The following is a 22,134-nucleotide window of genomic DNA, read 5'->3' as shown; positions in this document are numbered from 1 at the left end:
AAGAGGGTACTAGGATCATCATCAGGACATTAATGTGTACATGCCTGATTGTGAATGAAATTGCCTGTGGGAAAACAAACAGGGGTGATATAGAGAGGGGGAAGGATAAGCGGTGATCAGAGGAAAAAATGAGGAAAAATTGAAAGAGAAGATTAGGACGGTCCACTCATGGCATGTTGAACAAGATTTAATCGCGCAATTGATGCAGGTGTGGTACCATGGAGGCATGCTTGTGTATAGGCATGCGTCGGGTACAAGAGCCAAGTACTGATGGATAAGTGGCGGGCGCAAACAAGCCGTATACGTGGTGAGCAACCGGGAAGAAAAACGTTCACGGTGGATGGCTGACTAATGAAGAGTTGGAGCGGAGAAGGACCGCGTGATAAGGAGACATGCGTTTGCAGTTGTCGTGTACAGGAAAGGGAGCGAGGTGCGTGATGAGCCGTGAAAGGAGGCAACCAGGCTAGGTGGATAGGCGGCATCACTCGGTGATGGAGGAAAACCTTTCAAGGTGGTAGTGATGACGCTGTAGAGCAAACTGTCACGGAGTGGAAGAATACCAAGCGGAGTGTTTGGGGGTGGATGTGAAGAGCGCGTGACTACAATGAGGAGTGGGGGAGTGTTCTCACCTGGAGTCGTTAGAATACACGAGCCGTCCAGTGCCCAGGGCAACAACGGTAGTCAGGTACAGTGAAGGTTCACTGGAGAGGAGAAAAGTATCGCATTAGGTGAGTGGATGGTGAGTGTAATGGTGACCATCGGCGGAAGGGGAAACAAATTACCTAGTTTAAGCTGAAGGCGAATGCACGATCCGGCCGGAGCCAAGAGCAACAATGTTAGCCAGGTTAAGTGAAGGTTCACTAAAATGGAGAAAATTACCGCGTTAAGTGAGTGGACAGTGAGTGTGGTGATGAAAACAGGCTAAAGGGGAGCCAATTTACCTAGATTGGTGGAGGAGGTATCCAACAGTTAATGGTCCAAGCGATGCTTCAAAAAGTTGAGGCGGCGTGACAATGCACTAGGGAAGGAAGGGCACGGTATAAGTACGGTGGTGGTGCGTGAACGAGGGACAAGAAAAGAAAAAGGTAGTGAATTGCGCTTACCGGGATCCAGCCAGGTCCTTAGGTTACGGTGAACCGAGTGACGGAGTGAAGGCGCGTTGGGCGTGGATAAATACTGAGGAAGTGTGTTGGGGACTAGAGCGAGTGGGAGCAGCGCCATCTTGGGAGAAGAAAGTGGAAAGGGAAGATAGACTTTGGAAGTATACAGAAGGGATAAACAAGACCATATAAAGGAACTGACCAAGCAAATCTAAAAAGGACAATTTGAGAGCGTAGGTCACAAAGAAGGGAAGGATGTTTCTACGACCTACTTATGCTTCTAATAGGCAAGTTGTGTCGTAAGGAGCAACACACAATAAATTTGTACAATTTACAGAAACGCACAATTACGTATGATGACCAGTTCAATTACAATGTTAGAGTTGGAATAACAACGAGCAAAGCGGTTTTTTAACAGGACAATTTGAGAAACAAGAGCAGGAAAAACAAGTAGCCCACAAAACTGCAATAAGATAGTGAGAGAAGAATTAACAACTCGCCACAGCACGTACCGGAAAGTACCGTTAATGTAATTATGCACATAATTGTTCAGTGAAGGGAAAATGTACGTTGCGTAATAAAGTTTATAAAGGGAAGTAAACAAAAAATAGCATAGTGATACAAGGAGATGTAAGAATAAAAACGAAGGATAAAAAGTGAAGCCAAAGAGAAATGGCATTTACATGAGAGTTTATGGTATCAGATGAGGTTAGTCCAATCCTCGCTGCGATTCAGGCCTTGCCTGATGCTGTTAGTGCGGATGATCATTCTGAGTTCTTCTTTGTTCAAGATTTTAGCAATGTCCCCACCTCTTGGCGGCTGTTTGATGCATTTGAGCACTGTCCATTTAATGTCATCTTCTTTGTGCCCCATTTCAATGAAATGTTCGACAAGGGGGGCATTTGGGGTTTTACAACGCACTCTGCTTCTGTGTTGGCCAATGCGCAATTTCACCTTCTGTGTTGTCTGTCCGATGTAGATCTTGTTGCATGGGCAAGAGATTAAATAAATAACATTGCTTGTATTGCAGTTAGAAAAGGAATTTAGGGTGATAGAAACATTGTTGAATACAAAGTCTTTTCCTTCCATGGTAGTGCTACACACATTGCAGTTACCGCATTTGGCATGTCCAGTGAGAGGATCTAGCCCCCAATGTGCATCAAGAGTAGCCATTGGACGGGAGGGAGGTAAGGCGGCTCTTACTAAATGGTCCTTTAGGTTCCGGTTCTTTCGGAAGGCAAAAATAGGTCGCTCTATCGAGAGATTGCCCGCATTAACCACAGGCCAATGTTGCAGAATGGATTTGCGAATTTGATTTGAGGCAGGAGAAAAGGTGGTGACGCAGACTAGGCGATTAGAGTTGGTTTTAACTTTAGGTAACAGAAGGACTTCCCTTGGGCAATACCAAGCACGTTTTTGTGCATTTCGTACCAGTCTTTTAGGGTAGCCACCGGCTCTGAGTTTGTTGGTGAGAGTGAGGGCCTCAAAGAAATAATCATCCTTGGAGAAACAATTGCGTCTAATACGGAGAAATTGGGAGTACGGTAAAGAGTCTCTGAGTGCTCGGGGGTGGTGACTTTCATATCTGAGTAATGTATTTCTCTCTGTACTTTTTCTGTATAGTTTGGTGAGTAGTTCACCATCGGAATGGTATATGGTTAAATCAAGAAATGGGATATGTGATCTGTCATGTGTGTTGGTGAAGTTGAGGCCAGAACAATTATTATTGAGCCAGTGATTGAATTGGGAAAGTGTAACCTCATTTTGATGCCATATTAGGAATATATCATCTATGTAGCGCCGCCACATAATGATACCTGAAAGGAATGGGTTGGTGGTATCAAGGATAGTAGTCATTTCTAGATGATCCATGTAGAGGATGGCTAGATTGGGCGCGAAAACTGCGCCCATCGACGTGCCTTTGACTTGCTGGTAATATTCATTCTCAAAAGTGAAAAAGTTACGGGTCAGACAGAGTTCAAGCAACTGAATAATGAAAAGTGTGGGGACAGAGTGGGGGCGGGGTCTTGAGTCCAAGATCCCTTGGATCACGAGAAGTGCTGGGATTTGTGGAATATTAGTGTAGAGTGATTCTACATCCATGGTGCAAAGTATTTCATGGGTGGGATCAAAGGGGTGATGCTCGATAAGATTGATCATCGCCATGCTATCTCTGATATAGCACTGAGTAAGTGGTACGAAGTCTTTAATAAAGTGGTCAATATATTGACCCAAATGCTCTAAAATGGAGCCGCAACCAGAAACTATGGGTCGTCCTAGGGGGTTGGTCTGATTTTTGTGGACCTTTGGCAAGGTGTAAATAACTGGTGTACGGGGTGATTTCACGTTGAGGAATAGGAATTCTTTCTGACTAAGAAAGCCTTCCAATTTAGCTTCTGAAGTGATTTGTAAGATAAGTGTCTGTAGATCCTTTGTTGGATTCGTGGGTAGTCTACAGTAATGATCTGTATTGGATAATTGGCGTTGAATTTCTCCTTTGTACGCAACTTTTTCTTGAAGTACAATGCCTCCACCCTTGTCGGCTGATTTGATGACTAAGGAATCATTCATTTTCAGGGAAGTGATAGCTTTCTTTTCAGGAAGGGAAATGTTGTAGGGAATGAAACTTTTTTTGGATTCCAAAACGGATAAATCATTCAAAACCAGTTTCTCAAAGGTGGTTATTTCACCAGGAATCATGTTGGTGGAGGGGGAGAAAATGGATGGAGGTCTGAAAGGAGTGTTGGAGATGGAGGGAGGAGATGGATTCAAAAGAAAAAATTTATGTAGACGTAGTCGTCTGAAGAATCTGAGCAGTTCAGTGTGAAGTTCCAAAAAATTGGGATGGGTAGTGGGGACAAAGGATAATCCTTTACTAAGTAGAGATAACTCAGGGTCTGAAAGTTTGTGTTGTGAGAGATTAAATATGGGTATGCGTTGTAAATTGTCATCAGTTACCATTGGTAAAATTTTTGACGAGTTTGGCGCTCCCCCGGTGGGTTGTACCCATCTCTGGGCCTGTTTTACACGGCCTCGCCTGGGTGGTTCGTTCTGGCCTCATCCTAAAAAATTACTGCTTGGGACTGGGAAGTTGGGGCCAGGGGTACGGTTGGATGTGCTAGTACCTTCACCTGCGTCGGAGTTATCTGAGGACTCAGCTGATGTGTCTGAAAAACCAACTAGATTGTTGCGTCTGTTGAAGCGGCCCCAGGGTCTGCTGTTTTGTGGGTTGGAGTATGTCCTGTTGGTATAGAAATCTTTTTGCAAATACGGGTAAGTACGCTCAATATTGTATGATCTGATGTCTTTTCCTACTTTAACTGTTTTTTTTGTTTTGCTCTATTCTGTAGAAGTCGTCAACTGTCTTTTGTATTTGTTCTAATAATTTCTTACTCTCAGCGATTGGGCATGTTTCCCTAATTTGTTTTTCAATCTCTTCGATTTCTTCTGCTAATTTTTTAAGAGCTTCTGTGGCGGTGTCAATGCCAAGCACCAACCAGTGTCTAGAGCAGGTGGTGCCTATGTAGCTAAAGCTGTTAATATACTTTGGATTATCAGTGAAGATTCCAGGAATATTACGTACTTGTAACCCAGTAGGGATGGTTTCTGCTTTAAGATATTCGGTGAGCATACGGGTCATGAGTTGGAGGCGTACTTGTTTCTTTTTGCACTTTTCTAATTGGTCAGCTGATGATATGTTGGTGGAAGAAGGGCCATCTACAGAGTCTGAGAAAAAGGAAGGACCCTCACATATTTTTTTGATATAATCGTCGGAATATAGAGGTGCATGGTCAGACATACCAAGGGGGACTCGAAGGGTGGAGTGGGGAAGAGGAAACAGGGAGAGAGCCCACTTATTAGAAAGGGCATAGGTATCCTACCCTTGCAATCCAGCGATTGCGCTTAGCATATTTATAAGGGACAAGGGAACCCAAAAAGGTAATTGAGGACCTGAACTATTACCCAAGGTCCTCAATTACCTTTTTGGGTTCCCTTGTCCCTTATAAATATATTAGCATAGACTATAGCAGTTTCTCCCAAGTGGTGGCTAACCTGTATCTGTTGCCGTGGTTTGAAATAGTATTCCTAAAACTGCCTGTTCCACACGCGCTCGTTGTTTTGCTAACACATCTACACAATAGTGTTTTGTGAATGTGTGTGGTGCAGACCATGTTGCAGCTTCGCAGATGTCATCTAAGGGAATGTTCCCTAATAATCCCATAGAGGCCCCTAGCTTGCGTGTAGAGTGCGCTGTAGGGGGAATTGTTAGAGTGCGCTTAGCTTTGATGTAGCATGTTTGGATGCACTTAACTATCCACCGTGTAATACCTGCTTTTGATATGGGATTGCCTTTGTGGGTGGTGAAAAAGCAACAAAGATTTGTTTGGTTTTCCTAAAAGATTTAGTTCTTTCAATGTAATATAGTATGGCTCTTTTTACATCCAGTGTGTGAAGAGCACGTTCTGCTACTGAGTCTGGTTGAGGGAAAAACACTGGTAACTCAACAGACTGGTTGAGATGAAATGCAGAAGCGACTTTAGGTAAAAACTTGGTGTTAGTTCTAAGAACCACTTTATTTTGGTGAATTTGTAAGAATGGTTCTTGAATAGGTAGTGCCTGGAGCTCACCCACTCTTCTGAGAGATGTGATGGCTATAAGGAAGGTGAGAAATTGTAATTCACATTTGTGCAATGGCTCAAGGGGTGGACCCATGCGTCTGGTAAGGACTATATTAAGATTCCACACTGGGGAGGGTGGAAGTCTAGGAGGAATGATTCTTTTGAGTCCTGTCTGTCTGTCTGTCTCTCTGTTTTGTAGGTACGCAGCTATTGCTGCAAGGTGTAAGCGTATAGATGTATATGCTAAGTTAGAACGCTGCAATTGTAACAGTGAGAAACTTGGGGGAGAGGTGTAGCTTTTGGTGAGGAACTACTGATAGTTCCAACAGGGTTGTGAACCAGGGTTGTCGAGCTCATGTGAGAGCAACTAGGATCATTGTCAGGGAATGTTGTTTGAGCTTCCGAACCACTAATGGAATTAGCGGGAGAGACAGAAAAGCGTGAGCAAATTTTCCTGACCAATTCATCCATAGCGCATTGCCTTTTGATAATGGGTGAGGATACCGGGACGCGAAGTTTGGGCAGTTTGCGTTGAGGTGTGTGGCAAACAGATCTATTTCTGGGTAGCCCCACATTTGAAAGAATGGGAGGAGACTTGAGGATGTAGTTCCCATTTGTGGATCTGTTGTCTTTGACGACTGAGCAGATCTGCAATGTGGTTGTTTACACCTGGAAGGTGTTCCGCAAGGAGATAAATCTTTTGAGGTATGGCCCATCTCCAGATGCTTTGAGCTAGTTGTGAAAGCGGTAGAGAGTATGTCCACCCGTTTTTGTATGTAGTATATTGCGGTCATGTTGTCTGTACGAACTAAGACAGCTTTGCCTACTAAATGCAGTTGAAAGGCTTTCAACGCTAGAAAAATGGCCAATAGTTCAAGATGGTTTATGTGGAGTTGATTTTGTTGTGGGGTCCACATGCCCTGAATGGTATGTTTTTGAAGATGCGCTCTCCAACCAGTGAGCGATGCGTCTGCTGTTAGCACTATCTGTGAAACCGGCTCGATGAATGGCCGCACCTTGGAAAGGTTTTGTGTATTCCACCACTGTAGAGAGCGATGTTTGCGGTCGTCCACCAACCCCAGATCGGTTAACTGACCTTGAGCCTGTTTCCACTGACGGGCTAAGCATTCCTATAAGGGAAACATTTGAAGTCTTGAGTAAGGGACAATCAAAATGGAAGAGGCCATCATGCCGATCAATTGCATGGACACTCGGGCTGGTAATGAGTGTTGCGGCTGAAATTGTGATATCAGGGTTTGTATGCTGCGTATCTTGATTGGGTTGGGGTATGCTAGATCTTTGCAAGTGTCTATTGTGGATCCTAGGTACGCTTGCGTGTTGGAGGGTTGTAGATGAGACTTGGTGAGGTTTACAGTGAACCCCAAGTCGTGAAGTAGCTGAACTGTTTTGTACGTGTGGTGTATGCAGCTGTGCTGCAACTTGGCTTTTATTAGCCAGTCATCCAGGTAAGGGAAGACATGAATAAGTTGTCTTCTTAAGTGAGCTGCAACTACCGCCAGACACTTGGTGAAAACCCTGGGTGCTGTAGTTACCCCGAACGGGAGAACCTTGAATTGGTAGTGTTGTCCGTCCACCACGAACCTGAGGTGTGAGCTGGGTGAATGGGAATATGGAAGTAGGCGTCCTTTAAATCCAGAGTGAACAGAAAGTCGTCTTGCTGAAGTAAAGGGAGCACCTGTTGGAGTGTGACCATGTGAAATTGATCTGATTGAATGTATAGGTTTAGCTGTCTGAGGTCCAATATGGGCCTGAGAGAGCCGTCCTTTTTTGGAATCAAAAAGTACAGGGAGTACACTACTGTCCCTTGGTGATGTAATGAGACTGGTTCCATGGCATGTTTTTGTAACAGAGAGAGAACTTCTTGTTTTAAGAGGGTGAGATGTTCTGGTGACTTTGCACGTTCTCTTGGAAGAATAGTTGGGGGAGTGCTGGTAAGTTCCAGGCAGTAACCATACTGGATAATCTGTAATACCCACTTGTCTGAGGTGATTGAATTCCAGACAGGTAGGAACTGTGAGAGACGTCCCCCGACAGGAGTGGAATGATCGGGGTAGCGGCGGGAAGTCACTGTTTTTTGGCAGGGGAAGTGCGGGTGGCGTTACCTCTGCCTCTTCGCTTGTTATTATTTCCTCTGTAACCTCCTCGAAAATAGCCTATAGAGGAGTTAGATTGGTTGTTCCCCTTGTAAGAGGAGGATTTTCTGAAGACAGCATTTTTGAGCCACCCCTGTAAAAGGAGCGACAAAAGGAACCCCTGCTAGAAGGTAATTGTAGGGCTCCCATGGATTTTGCTGTTTTGGTGTCTTTCTTAATCTTTTCTAATGAGGTATCTACTGTTGGCCCAAAAAGATGCTCTTTATCAAAAGGCTGATTAAGTATGGAGGATTGTACCTCCTGCTTGAATCTAGAGATTCGAAGTCAAGCGGGTCTCCTCAACAGTATGCTAGTGTGTATAGCCCGAGAAGCTGTGTCCGCTGCATCTAGGGTGCATTTTATGGAAGTATTGGTGATTAGATTCCCACCTGGATGAGGTCGTTAAGTTTAGTTTTATACTCCTGCAAATGTTGCATGAGTTTTTCCAACTCATCATAGTGGGCCCTGTCATTGCTTGCTAACAAAGCCTGAGCATTTGCAATACGCCACTAATTGGCTGCCTGTGACGCTACTCTCTTGCCAGAGGCATCGATAAGTTTAGATTCCTTATCCGGAGGAGGGGCATCGCCTGTAGTTTGAGAGTTAGCTCTCTTGCGGGCGTTAGATACAACAAAAGAGTCTAAAGGTAGCTGACCTCTAAAGTATACAGTGTCTGTTGGAGCGGGCTTGTATTTGTTATTGACCCTAGGTGTTAGTATCCTGGCTCTAACTGGGTCTTTGAATACGTCGTTGGTATGTTTTAACATGCCCTTCAGCATGGGTAAAGTGTTAGTAGACCTTTGAGAGTGGGTGAATGTTTCTACAAGGAAATCCTCTTCTAGAGGTTTTGTATGTAGTTCCACTGCGTGATATTGGGCAGCCCTGTGGATAAGTTGTGTAAAACCAACATTGTTGTCAGGTGGGGAAGGACTGGAGGGATACAGGTCAGGGTCATTAGGATGGTCCGGATCCTTATCATAATCATCCCAGAGATCAGTGTCATGTGATGTGTCCAGATCCTGTGGGGTATGGTGGTCGTCATCCCCATTCCCATCCCCAAAGTCGTTGTCCTCTGGGTGATCTATGCTAAAGCATATGATCTACAGCTAATATGCTTAGAACATGTTGTAAGTGTAGATGTGGAAAGAAGAACATGATAGAATCAGACAACAAACGGAAAGCCAGAAAAAGAAAGAGAGATGAGATAGAACTAGAAGACATGAGAGGAAATTATTATGAAATAATGAAAGATTTAGATGAAAGAATGATGAAAAGAGTACAGACCTTTAGATAAAATTAAAGGTGACAATTGGTATGATGGGTATTTTGTGATGGCTCAAAAATGCCATCAAAGGGGGGAAATGATGGAGCAGGGTTTTGAGAAAATAAAACCTGCTCGGATTGATTCCACGGTAACATTTATTAACAGTGTGCTGTGAGATTAACATGCACCAACATAAACACATGGGAAATTGCTTTGCGCATGCGTGCACTACAGCGGAGACTAATGCATGACAGACAAGGCCGCTTTTGTGTTCCGCTTTTAAGTTTAATAAACGTAATGTTGCTTTTGCACATTAATGCTCTTGTTAGGAACATAATATGGGTTAGTACAATGGTGTGTGGTAAACAGTGAAAAGTATTTTTCATGAAATTAATAAATGTCTGTGTTCCATTTTTTTTTATAGAGAAACGCATGGGCCTACATTTCTGCATGTTTGTGCTGGGTTAAAGAGAAAATGATTTAATAAACCGAAAATCGAGCTCTGAGAGAGAAGTGGCAGAGGCTAAGGCTGCTGACCTTCGCGAGGCATGTGTTTGTCTGCCAAGTAACGGAAAGATGGCCATGAGAAAGAGAGGAAATGTACAACTTCTTCCGTTGAAAGCGGCAGTGCTGAATAATAAAAATGTAGAAATTGTAACATGTTGCCTTCTTGAGGAAATGTGTGGATAGTGTAATGAGAAAGTGTATTAGACAAAGAACACTAAAAAAACATGATCATGACTATGGTGGTGTGATAGAACACCCCTTGAATCAGCCAATGAGAGACTGAGTTTTCGTAAATGTTTCAACTACTGTGGGTTGGACATGTAGGTTTTAGGGTATAATTGGGGTGCCCTAGGGGGTGTGTTGGGAGAGAGCGGTTACGGGGAAGACCCGATTGAGAAGAAGCTTAGAGGGAGATCGTCGCTGTCCGTGGTTTTCTGAGGCCTACCTGTTTCCTGTTCCTGTCCTGTTAATCTTTGTTCCCTGAAGCTATCTCAGGGGACCCCTACTATCTCTGTTGCCAGGGGGTAGTATTTCTCTATTTCTTCAGGTTAGTACTAGCTAAAAGATCCACATTTTGCATAATCATTTGCAAATGTATTTTGTCTCTGAAACTATTGTCTCTTCACCTATCCACTCCTTCATATTGCATTTCTTCATTTTGATATAAGTTTGACACTGCTGCATTGATAAATATTCTCTCTCCCTCTGTGATTAATGCATTGTTTGTCTTGTGAATCTGTACATGTTGAGCTTATATTTACTATATAATTTTTGGTGATACAATTTATTAACTTTACATTGAGTTTGTGGTTATTCAGAAATTATAAATAGATAGATAGATAGTTATTATTATTACCATCAACTTCTCAACTTTAAGGTCCATCGACCAGAGGAAAGAAGTTGATATGCAGACTCAGTTAGGTATTTAGAGTTTTAGATGTAGCCTGTATAACGAACAACTGATTACGAGTGTTCATTAGCCTTGAAACTCACCCCAGTGTCATTTCAGCTGATAGCGTTTGGGTGAATGTGTATGGGCCTATTCATTGATATTGATTATCGATACCTGATCGGTGCTGGATTAGAAGCACCGAAAGGTGCTGGCCTCAAGAGGTCACCTCTCAGGTTAGCAAGACAAGCATTCTTGATCGGAGGACCCTAGAGTACTTGAAACCACCTCTTCCTTGCTCAGGGAGGACCTTACTCCACACTCTCCAAAAGAATCACCGGCTGAAGGATGCCCTGGGTCACTACCTGCGATGGTTGTCTACTACAAATAGCTTCCCAATATAGTAATGGTCTCACTGCGGCCTATTTTAAAAATACCTAAATCCAATTGAAGCAACACCAATGACGTGCCGCTCTCTAAGCCTGTGAGGACTCTAAGAAGGAATATGCTACTTACCAGTATGCATCTGTTCTTGACATGTAAAGCTGCAGATCTACGCACTTGTGCATAGATCGCCATCTGGTGTTGGGTCCGGATGTTTGCAGTTTGTTTTTCCTCTTGGAAAGTCTTTGGAAGTCACGAGGTAGGTGACTCCTCCCTTGGATCGTATTGCGCATGGGCTTCGGCTCCATCCTCAGATTGTTTTTCGCCAGTAGGGAAAGATGGAGCGTAGTAATAACATTGAAGAGGCCCATGTGTGTGTTATCTAAATAAGATAAACTGGAACAGATACAGGTAACCGGGGAGGCGGGTGGGCGTGTGTAGATCTGCAGCTCTACATGCCAAGAACAGATGCATACTGGTAAGTAGCATATTCCGTTCGAGGCATATGAGCTGCAGATTACACACTTGTGCATAGATTATATAGCAGTACCCATCCTTAGCGGCGACCACCGGTATCTGTTGCAGTGGTTTGAAATAATGTTTTGAGTACAGCCTGGCCCACACTAGCTTGTTGCTTAGTTTGCACATCTACACAATAGTGTTTAGTGAAAGTGTGTGGTGTTGACCATGTAGCTGCTTTGCAGACATCATCTAATGGGATGTTTCCTAAAAAAGCCATTGAAGCCCCTATTTTACGTGTAGAATGGGCTTTAGGGGGAACGGATAGCGTTCGTTTTGCTTTGTGGTAGCAAATTTGAATGCATTTGACAATCCACCTAGCTATCCCTGATTTGGAGATGGGGTTGCCTTTGTGTGGTGGAGAGAAAGAGACAAACAGTTGTTTGGTCTTACGGAAAGGTTGTGTTCTCTCGATGTAGTAGAGTAAGGGTCATTTGACATCTAGGGGTCGATTCCGATCCTGTTTTTTTTTTTCCGTACTGCTCGTATCCGTATTTTTTTACGTACGAATCGTACAAGTCCCGTACAAACGGCGAAGTACGATTCGTACGTGAAAAATACAAACGAATCGCCTCGGGAAAAGTCTACGAGACGTCCCCGGACAGTTTTACATACAAATCGTAAAACTGAAGTCCGAGCGCGCAAGTACGATCCGTACCGCCCGTCCGAAAACACAACCGCATGGAAAAGGCTCCGTACGGAGCGAACTTTGTACAAGCCCTACCCCGTGTCCCGGGGTACGAGTCGTAAGGCCCCCCCCAGCCTCCCACCCCTCCCGCGTACGTCCGCACCGTACCGCCCCCCCCCGTATGTACGGCACGTACCCCCCCCGCCCCCGTATGTACAGCGCGTACCCCCCACCCCCGTATGTTAGGCGGGTACCCCCCACCCGCGTATGTCCGCACCGTACCCCAGGCATAGCCCCCACCCACGTATGTCCTCACCGTACCCCAGGCGTACCCCAATCCTCGCGTATGTCCGCACCGTACCCCAGGCGTACCCCAATTCTTGCATATGTCCGCCCGTACCCCAGGCGTACCCCCCACCCGCGTATGTCCACACCGTACCCCAGGCGTACCCCAATCCTTGCGTATGTCCGCACCGTACCCCAGGCGTACCCCAATCCTCGCGTATGTACGGACCGTACATACGCGAGGATTGGGGTACGCCTGGGGTACGGTGCGAACATACACGGGTGGGGGGTACGCCTGGGGTACGGTGCGGACATACGCGGGTGGGGGGTACGCCTGGGGTACAGTGCGGACATACGCAGGTGGGGGTACGCGCCGTATATACGGGGGTGGAGAGTACGGGCCGTACATGGGGGGTGGGGGGTACAGGCCGTACATACGGGGGGTACGGGCCGTACATAGGGGGGGGTGGGGGGTACGGGCTGTACATATGCAATGTTGGGGTACGCACCGTACATGATGACACGTACGATGTGGGTGATGGCGTGTACGTCGCGTAGCGGGCCCCCTTTTCCTCATGCATCGCAGCGTGCTTAGCTTTTCCGGCACTTTTTGGCTCCCGTAAAAATATAACCGCGCGGAGTGCTGTAGGTACGAATCGTACTTGCTGGTCCGTAAAACGCTGCCTGACTCCGTGCGGACGTCGCGTACACGCTGTCCAGGATCGGAATTGTATGTATTTTTTAGCCGTACGGTGTTTTTTACGATTCGTACGGAAATGGTATTTCTGTACGAATCGTACTTGCTGGTTTGTACGGTGGAATTCCCGGGTACGAGTCGTACGGAGAAAACGCTCCGTACGACCATTTGTACCGGGGTTTTACAGGATCGGAATCGGCACCCTAGTGTGTGAAGAGCTCTTTCTGCAACGGTCTGTGGTTGCGAGAAAAATACTGGTAGTTCTACAGATTGGTTTAGGTGAAATGGAGAAATGACTTTGGGGAGGAATTTTGGGTTGGTATGGAGAACCACCTTATTATGGTGCATTTGTAGAAAAGGTTCTTGAATAGTAAGTGCTTGTATCTCACTGACCCTTCTGAGGGAAGTTATGGCTACAAGAAAAGCAGTTTTCCATGTTAAGAACTGAAGTTCACATTTGTGTAGTGGTTCAAAAGGAGGTCCCATTAGTCTGGTGAGAACGATATTTAGGTTCCACACAGGTGAGGGTGGCACTCTGGGGGGAATTATTCTTTTAAGGCCTTCCATGAAGGCTTTAATGGCAGGTACTCTAAAGAGTGAGAGATGTTGCCTGTTTTCTAGGTAAGCTGCTATGGCTGCGAGGTGTAGTCGAATGGACGTATAGGCTAGATTGCACCTTTGTAGGTGGAGTAAGATGTGTTGAATGGACACAACTAGGGGATCGATGGTGTTGTTATGACAATAGACAACAAAACGTTTCCACTTGGCAGCGTAGCACGCTCTAGTGGTAGGGCGCCTAGCTCCTTTGATGACGTTCATACAGTCAGGGGGAAGATTTAGGTACCCGAATTCTAGGATTTCAGGAGCCAAATCGCAAGGTTGAGCTGAGCTGGGTCCGGGTGTCTGATCTCTCCATGGTTCTGGGTTAAGAGGTGTGGAGAGAGGTGTAATTTTTGGTGCGGTACTACCGATAGTTCCAGCAGTGTGGTGTACCACGGTTGTCTGGCCCAAGTTGGAGCTACTAATATTAGTATGAGGGAGTGCTGTTGTAGTTTGCGCACCACTAGTGGAATGAGTGGGAGAGGCGGAAAAGCGTACGCAAATCTGCCTGACCAGTTCATCCAGATTGCATTGCCTTTGGACAATGGGTGTGGGTATCTGGCGGCGAAGCTTGGGCATTTTTATGTTTTCGTGGGTGGCGAAGAGGTCTATCTGTGGATGCCCCCATATTTGAAAGTACGGGTGAAGTTCTTGCGGGTGAAGTTCCTACTCGTGGAGTTGTTGTGTTTGTCTGCTGAGTAGATCTGCCATAGTGTTTTGGACTCCTGGGACATGTTGGGCTAGGAGAAAGATTTTCTGGGGTATGGCCCATCTCCATATGCTCTGTGCTAATTGAGAGAGCTGTGGAGAGTGTGTGCCGCCTTGTTTTTTAATATAATACATGGCTGTCATGTTGTCTGTGCGGATTAGGACTGCCTTGCCTGAAATCTGTGTTTGAAAGGATTTTAGGGCTAGGAAGATTGCTAGTAGTTCCAGATGGTTGATATGGAGTAGCTTCTGTTGAGGTGTCCATTTGCCTGCATGGTGAGATGCGGAGAGCGATGCGTCTGTTGTTAGTACTATCTGGGGAACCGGGTCCAGGAACGGTCGACCTTTGGAAAGGTTTGTGGTGGTCCACCACTGCAGAGAGCGATGGGTACGACCGTCTACCAACACCAGATCTGTTAATTGACCCTGGGCCTGGTTCCATCGGTGCGCTAAGCACTCTTGGAGAGTACGCATCTTGCGTGAGGTACTATGAAGATGCAAGAGGCCATCATCCCTATTAGTTGCATGAACACCCGAGCTGGAAGAGAGTGTTGTGCTATGAATTTTGCGCGTAGAGCCTGAATGCTTGCAATCCTGGCAGGATTGGGGTAGGCGAGCGCTTTTGAGGTGTCTATTTTGGCACCTAGATATTGTTTTATGTGGGATGGTTGTAGATGGGACTTTTCGTGGTTTATCGTGAAGCCTAGCTGGTGAAGTAGCTGGATCGTGGTGTGTGTGTGTGTTGTACACACTGATTGTATGAACTGGCTTTTATCGACCAGTCGTCTAGGTATGGGAAGACATGAATGTGTTGTCTTCGCAGATGTGCTGCCACCACTGCTAGGCACTTGGTGAATACTCGTGGTGCGGTTGTGACTCCGAACGGGAGCACTTTGAATTGGTAGTGTTGGCCGTCCACTACAAATCTGAGGTCCTTCCTGTGAGCGTTGTGCACTGGAATGTGGAAATAAGCGTCTTTTAGGTCCAAAGTCGTGAGGAAGTCTTTTTGGGAAAGCAGCGGAAGTACCTGCTGAAGCGTCACCATATGAAAACGGTCTGAGTGTATGTATTTGTTTAGGGGCCGAAGGTCTAGGATGGGCCGTAGAGTCTCGTCCCTTTTTGGTATGAGAAAATATAGGGAGTAGACCCCCATATTTTGTTGGTTGGTAGGAACGTGTTCTATTGCCTTTTTGTCTAGGAGGGAGATTACCTCCTGCTGAGTAGCAGTAGATGTTCTGGTGACATTGGGCGTTGTCTGGGTGGGATGTTTGGGGGGGTAGATATTAGTTCTAGGCAGTAGCCTAACCGAATTAATTGTGTTACCCATTTGTCTGAGGTGATGGTAGTCCAGACCAGAAGGAAATGTTGGCGTCTGCCCCCGACCGGAGTGGAATGGTCTGGGGGAAGTGGAGGGAAGTCATTGGGTAGGCGCGGTGGCAGAGCGGGCGGTGTTTGTTTTGCCTCTGCCTTTGTTATTGTTGCCCCTGTAGCCGCCTCTTTGGTAACCCCTTGTAAAGGTGGACTGAGTAGGGGATTTGTATGAAGTGGAAGCTGTGTCTGAGGAGTAGCCTCTGGATGTGCTCCGAAAGGAAGAGCGGCGAAAGGAGCGTCTGGGAGGGTGAGATTGTAAGGCTCCCATGGATTTTGCCGTGTCAGTGTCCTTTTTCATTTTCTCTAGGGCGTCATCCACTTTTGGGCCAAACAAATGTTCTTGGTCAAAGGGATGGTTGAGGATGGAGGCTGGTACCTCCGGTTTAAAACCGGATATCCTTAGCCAGGCATGGCGACGGAGGAGGACACTAGTATTGATGGCCCTAGAGGCTGTGTCTGCTGCATCTAAGGCACAACGTATGGAGGTATTAGTAATTGTTTTGCCCTCCTGAATTAGATCATTGGCCCCAGCTTTGTATTCATCAGGGAGATGGTGCATTATGGCTTCTAACTCGTCATAATGGGCCCTGTCATATCTCGCTAGTAGTGCTTGTGTATTGGCGATACGCCATATATTGGCCGCTTGAGATGCAGTACGCTTGCCTGATGCGTCCAAGAGTTTAGACTCTTTGTCAGGGGGTGGTGCGTCGCCTGACGCCTGGGAGTTCGCCCTTTTCCATGCTGTGGATACTACCAGGGAATCTAGTGGCACAGGCCCTCTGATGTAGGAGGGATCTGTTGGGGCGGCTTTATATTTCTTTTCAATGCGCGGGTTAATGACCCTGGCCCTGACTGGGTCCTTAAAGATCTCGGCGCATGTTTTATAACACCTTTAAGCATAGGCAATATAGAGGTGGTCCTATGTGTGGTGTCAAATGTATCTAGGAGGAAATCCTCCTCCACTGGGTCGGTATGTAAATCTACCCCGTGGTAGTGTGCCACCCTTTGCAGTAAATGGTTGAACCCCAAAGAGTCTTCTGGTGGAGAAGGTCTGGAAGGGTAAAGATTGTCTTGTGTGACATTAGGGATATCAGGGATATTATAATCGTCCCATGGGTCTGGGGTCCCCTGTAGGTGTATCTTGGGGCACATCCCCTATGTCATCAAATCGATCCCCTTGATCATCATCATCCGGGGATGGGGTCGGGGAATGATGAGGTGGGGGTGGAGAAGGTGGAGGAGGTGGAGATGCGGAAGGTGGAGGAGGTGGTGGAGGTGGGGAAGGTAGTCTGAAAGGGGAGGTAGCAGAGTCCTTCCTTTTTGGAGGTGGAGGCGGAGCAGGTTTCTCTAACTGTCTCTTTTTGATAGAGAGCATCAAATGTCCAGTTTTGGGATCCTTAGTTAGTGTTATTTGTAAGGGATCCGGTACGAATAGTTCTGGAGAGGTTGGTTGGTCCGTCGGCGCCAAAGGCGTCGGGGCTGTTGGTTTCTTAGGTTTATCGGTGTTGGTTCGTTGTTTGGAACCATGCTTGAAAAGCTCCGATTGTTTAGTAGGCACCGAGATGGATTTCGGCTTCGAAGTGTCGGTGCTGGTGGCCTTGTGTGCTTTTGTCGGTGCCGAGGAGCTGGGTCTCGACCCCGAGTGTTTCGGTGTAGGGTTCGGTGTCGAGATGGAGGCCAGTTTCTTTTTCGGTGCCGAAGAGTGTTTATCGGCTCCGACGGTGGGCTGGCTCGAGCCCGAGCTGCCCGAAGGCTTAATTGGCTTCTTTACCGGTCCCGAAGGTGCGGTGTGGGAAGCAGTGTCTTTGGTCTTGCTTAGGCCCGAAGGCGTGACCAAAGCCTTTTTTGGTGCCGGTGAGGGTGTGGGTGTGGGTGGGGGTAGATTAGTACTCACGACCCTCTGTGCCGGAGTGATGTCCTCCACATCTGAATCGTCGGCATCGGAGGCGCTGACGAGTCCCTCGTCGATGTGTTGTTCTGGAGCGTCGACGCCCTCCCCGAAGATGTCGTCTGGGATCGCCGTCGAGGAGTGTGCCATGGTTCTTCTGGCTCTTCAGTTCCGAATAGTTTTCTTGGACCGGAAGGATTTACACGCCGGACAGTCTCGAGCCTCGTGTTCAGGGGAGAGGCAGAGATTGCATACCTCGTGGAGATCGGTGTGGGGGAATTTGGACCCAAATCGAGGGGACTTTTTAAATGGAGTCCTTTCCATTAGCCAGGACCGGAGCTTGGGTAGGCCCGAAGGCCGCCGTCGACGACTGGAACCGAAGGTCTTGGCGATGAGAGGCGTGTCGAGTGGGGAGATCGTGATCGAAACAATACCGCGAATTGGGGTGAGGATTGCGCGTCGATCGTCGAATTGGAAGCTGTTCGGAACCGGAGCGCGAAGATTACATCCGAGCCCGATAGCGGAAAAAAACAATGCCATAAGCTGGATTCTGCTGTCCGAATTCCTGAGTAATCGAACTCCCCAACTCTTTCTAATGGTTCCTTTCCTATGCTGATACCACCCATCTCCCTACCTCTCTTAGGCAATCGGCTTACTTTTAGTGGTATTAATTTCAAGTCCATGCTCCAAACAGAACTGGTTGAAACTATCAATCAAGTTTTGTAGCCCCTTCCTAACTTTGACCAACAAAAGGGTGTCATCAGCAAAGAAGAGTGCTGGGATTTTATGTCCCGCCAGGGAGGGGGAGTCGTTGACACCGTTCCGCAGGTAACTTACACAGTATTTGAAATATAAAAGAAAAAGTGTCAGTACTAGGATGCAACCTTTACGCACACCTTGGTCAGCTGGGATAGCCTGAGTCGATTCCCAAATGCAGCCTGAAGATCGATGAATGCCACAAAAAGGTTTCCACTCCCTATATCCACTATTTTCCATTTGACCAGCAGAAATTGTAAAACCTGGTCAATAGCACCAGTTTTGGATCTGACACCTGCCTGCAGATTTGAAAGAAATTGGTTTTCATCACTCCAGTCTAAAAGATGCTCCAATATCTGTGTTACATGAGTAAGTTGACTACTTTTCATTATTTACAAATTGCACTTTTCTAGTAACTTACTCCAGCATTGGTCATGGGCAAATAGTGGTACAAAAATATCCTCCCATAGCCTAATGGAGGTAGGGTCTTAGGAATAAAACCCCATAGGAAATAATGCTAAATTTAATTATTTAAGAAAGTTAAAAAAATATAAATACATATCCATTAATGTTAAAAGATATATGTAAAAATAGTACATATGTAAAATTGTAATATAAAATATTTAATAATCTATTTTAAAGTGAAAATATAATGTAACAATAAATGTTATTATTAATAGATTAAATTAATGATGTGGTTTTATTTTAAGTACCTGCCTCCATTATTTTTTATGAGAGGGTGTTCCCTACACCCATTTTGAGGTTTGTGATCTGCAGGGTTTTCATGGGCGCAGCCTCCGCTATCTTCACCAGAGGGAAGCCTGGACACGATGGCCCGCCCACCTCAGGGCCACGAGGGGACATTGAAGTCCCTCTGCCCTATTCAGGATGGATGACTACCACTAGATGTCCCTCTTTTTAATTTCTTTTTTTATGATAGAAGTTTTACAACAATAGCACAGGAAAAGAATACACGTATAGGTCATACATATTCATGGCTTACAGGCTGCCACATCTCCACAATAGGCCAGGTAAGATAGCATGCACAGTACACATTTTACATTCTCGCCCGCCCTCTCCATAGGCCCTATACATATTGACTGCATCACTAGGTTCAACACTTTGCCAATCCCTTCTCTGCTCGGCGAATGTTGCTCCACACGATGTCCCAGTGTACAAAGTCCAGTGTGCTAAGTAATTGTGGTAAAGAAGAAAAACTTAAGCGGGCCCCAAATGAGAGAACAAATTGTTAATTATAATATATATGTCCTATATTTTGGGGATTCCCCGTCCCCAGCAGCAGGTCATCAGCCTTCTGGTCTGCAGCAGGGCTCGTGCTGTAAGGCTTATGTGGCAGTAATACAGTCCAATAAGAGAACACCAATACAGCTAATTTATCTCTACAATTAGGTAAATAAGAGAGTGAAGAGACATTGGAAGCTATAGTTTGTTCCCACAGGCTGAAAAATACTGCATGAGGCTAGCTTAGTATATGGTGCTCACTTATGTAAGTGTAGCACCCTGCACTAATCCAGACAACCTTATGGTGATTTTAGTGGTCTTAGACAACCTTATAAAGCAATCTAAGTGGTAGCTATGGAGAGCAGCCTTCAGGCTTAGTACAGAAGGAGAGTAAAGCAGCTTGTTTTACAAGTACTTAATCTTATGGTATAGGTTAAATGAAAAAGAATCACACAGTGTAGTTATAAAGATATGTATTTAATATTAACACTCACTAACACATTGCAATATCTCCTACCCCATGATATAAACACAATACACACAATACTTTGTCAGTAGAATACTTAAACAGCACTAATACACAGTGGTCTCCAAGGGGAGACCAAACCATGTACTAAAATAGTGAAATGCGAACCATGACTCAAGTCAAGATTGGAACCAGTAGACGTAGAAGAGCTGAGGACCCAAAGAACCCCCCAAAGTGAGTATCTAGGAACCCCACGGAGGTCGTGTGCAGAGTGGGAACTTGCAATTTTAAAGAAAGACCCTTACCAGCGGACCCTGAAGAAACCCCATGGAAGATCGAAGGTTGAAGAGTCACCCCACCCGTGGATGCCCCAGGAACCAGGATACCTATGCCAGGGAATCCGGGTGCATAGGTGCGAAGTGACGTTGGAAACCACCATAGACCACAATAGAGGACTTCAGAATAGATGCCACTGGTGAAGAAGGTGAAAGTGTCCGGTGGCACCCAAAGGTGGATTCAAGATGAGAGGTACCTGCAAGCAGCAGAGGGGACAAAGTCTATGCCACTCAGGAGTTACCAGGAGGCACAGAAGATGAATGCCCACAGATATCAGGGATGCAGGAGAGTTGACAGTGCCCTTGAAGTTGCAGCTGTATGGCCCAGGCAGCACAGAGGAAGACCAGGAGCCATTCACAAGCTGTCCCATGTTGGATGTCAAAAGTCTAGCACGGCCACCAACAAGCCTTGGCAGTGGCAAATAACATAGTCATCGAAAAAGGTGCAGTGTCGTGACCAGTAAGGTCCAAGTGGCTCACCACAAGCAGGTAAGTGAGAGCAGGCCCTGAGCAAGCAGGGGAGCCCACTGAGCCAAAGAGGACCCTCAAGAGGACCCACAGGATGGAGGCACAGGAGTCGCAAGAGGGCCTTGAGAAGCTCACCAAAGGATGAAGGCCCACAGTGCAAAGGATGTGGTGTAGGCGAATATCTTGGCAGCAGGAGATACTCCCATGTCCTTTGTCGAGTTTTGCACCAGAACCAGAACCAATGGCTCCCTGAACTGGATTCAACTGGAGTATGCAAGGAGGGCACCAAATGTGCCCTTCAAAGCAGTCTAGTAGCGCTGGCAAGCGCCCTCACCTTGTCCCAATACGCTAAGTCCTGCCTGGGGGGTGGTCACACCTCTCTGTGACAGGAAACCTATTGCCCTGCCTTTCCCTGCTCAAGCTTGGCTCAGCAGCAAGAGGGCAGAAACGTGTTCTGGTCGGCAGCAGCCATAGTTTGCTGTCTGGGTCTAGAAGACTGGTACCGGGACTGAGGGCTCCCGGAGGAGCTTTACAGTGCATTGAATCATACCTCACACACTGTTTACAGTTCCATAATGTTTGATACCAAACACAACAGGGTTTGTTACAGCTAGTTTAGAGATAGCCATCGTGTAATGACACATGGCCACTCTATGTATCGTAATGGCTGATGCACTTACAGCCTGAGAGAATGGACTTCGAGGGTCGTAGGGGTGTCCTGCTCATGCAGGGGCACCCTCACACTTAGAACTGAGCGCCCTGCCTTCGGGATTGAAAGGCCTACCTTAAGGGTTATAGGTTTCAAGTGTAGTGACATCAAATATAAGGAAACTTATATCCGTCGTAAGTGGTGCTAGCACCAGGTCACACAGGCTGCAATGCAGGCCTGTAGTCTCAATTTGAGTGGTCCCCGTGTGTGGCATAATACATGCTTCAGCCCATGGGAGACCCCTGGTGTACCTATACCTGGGTACCTTAGTACCATATACTAGGGACTTATAAGGGTACACCAGTAGCCAACCTGGAGTGTACCTAAGTACTCACCATGTCCAATTTAGGGAAGAAGCGCAGAGACTGGGGTCCTGATTAGCAGGATCCCAGTTAGACTAGTCAGTAAAACATAAAGACACCAGCAAAAAGTGGGGCTGATCATGAAAGCAGATCCTACTTTCCTACAAACACCTTCCCCTTTTGTCTGGTCTTATTGTAGTCCTGAAAGGTCATAGTTTTGCTTACCTTATTTCAAAGCCTGCTT

At 46.3% G+C, this 22,134-nt stretch overlaps 1 protein-coding gene across 3 annotated transcripts in view; it reads right to left on the bottom strand.

The window, feature by feature from the left end:
* Nucleotides 1–22,134, bottom strand: part of LOC146832875 (E3 ubiquitin-protein ligase DTX3L-like) — a 570,028-nt gene that overhangs the window by 56,868 nt on the left and 491,026 nt on the right. The window lies entirely within an intron of this gene.

Source organism: Triturus cristatus, chromosome 4_2 (genome assembly GCF_964204655.1).
Source record: "Triturus cristatus chromosome 4_2, aTriCri1.1, whole genome shotgun sequence".
In the NCBI taxonomy this organism is placed as follows: domain Eukaryota; kingdom Metazoa; phylum Chordata; class Amphibia; order Caudata; family Salamandridae; genus Triturus; species Triturus cristatus.
The sequence above is the reverse complement of the archived record's forward strand: the minus strand, read 5'-3'. Positions and strand labels throughout refer to the sequence as shown.